Here is a 1499-nt window from a genome sequence, read left to right as displayed (position 1 = left end):
GCACCCGGACCATTGGCTCGTCCAGTAACCGTCCCGGACTCGTCCACACTGATCCAAACCAGAACGCACCGTCCCACTGGATTGAGCTGACCTCCAGCTGTTCCCAGCTGAGTGAGCTAGTCCACCAGCTCCTGTGAGCTGAACAGATCATGGTGAACTGAATACCAGCTGAACCGAGCTGATTGAACTCAAACCAACACTCGTCCAGCTGCCTAAACACTCACTCAACTCATTTACCTTTGTTTCCATCGTATCCTGGTTAAGTCTCAGCTGACTGATGCCCTTAACCTTCATTCAGGGCTATGATACGCTTGTCTCAAGGTCCAATGACCTGACTGGTGCGTCTCCCCGCACCACGGCCCGTCCGGGCGATCCTATCTAGGATCGGGGACATGAGAGGAAGGGTCAGCGTGCTGAGTCCAAGGACCAACGTGCTGATATGTGTACAGATGGACAGCCACGGACGTCCTGTGTGTGCTGACAGAGACAGACGGACGTCCGTGTGTGTGCTGACGGACACACACGGACAGCCAAAGACATCCTGTGTGTGCTGACGGACAGCCATGGACAGCCACGGACGTCCTGTGTGTACTCAATAGACAGCCCATGTGGGCCAAAATCACCCGAACAGTCCACGGGAAGGGGCAGCATGCTGAGTCCAAGGGCCAACGTGCTCATATGTGTACTGATGGACAGCCACAGACGTCCTGTGTGTGCTGACAGACACACGGACAGCCACGGACGTCCTATGTGTGCTGACGGACACACACGGACAACCACAAATGTCCTGTGTGTGCTGACGGACACCCACAGATGTCCTGTGTGTACTGAACAGACAGCCCACGTGGGCCAAAATAATCCAAACAGTCCACGGGAAGGGCCAGCATGCTGAGTCCAAGGACCAGCGTGATGATATGTGTACTGATGAACATCCACGGACGTCCTGTGTGTGCTGACGGACACACACGGACAGCCACGGACGTCTTGTGTGTGTTGGCGGACACCCACAGACGTCCTGTGTGTGCTGGCGGACATCCACGGATGTCCTGTGTGTACTGAACAGACAGCCCACGTGGGCCAAAATAACTCAGTCCACGGGAAGGGTCAGCGTGCTGAGTCCAAGGACCAACGTGCTGATATGTGTACTGATGGACAGCCACAGACATCCTGTGTGTGCTGACGGAGACAAACGGACGTCCGTGTGTGTGCTGATGGACACACACGGACACACACGGACAGCCACGGACATCCTGTGTGTGCTGACGGACAGCCACGGACGTCCTGTGTGTGCTGGCGGACACCCACGGACGTCCAGTGTGTACTGAATAGAGAGCCCACGTGGGCCAAAATTACTCGAATAGTCCACGGGAAGGGTCAGCGTGCTGAGTCCAAGGACCAACGTGCTGATATGTGTACTGATGGACAGCTACGGGCGTTCTGTGTGTGCTGACGGACAGCCATGGACGTCCTGTGTGTGGTGGCGGACACCCACGGACGTC

Source organism: Brassica napus, unplaced genomic scaffold (assembly GCF_020379485.1).
Source record: "Brassica napus cultivar Da-Ae unplaced genomic scaffold, Da-Ae ScsIHWf_521;HRSCAF=783, whole genome shotgun sequence".
In the NCBI taxonomy this organism is placed as follows: domain Eukaryota; kingdom Viridiplantae; phylum Streptophyta; class Magnoliopsida; order Brassicales; family Brassicaceae; genus Brassica; species Brassica napus.
Note: the sequence above shows the minus strand (reverse complement) of the source record.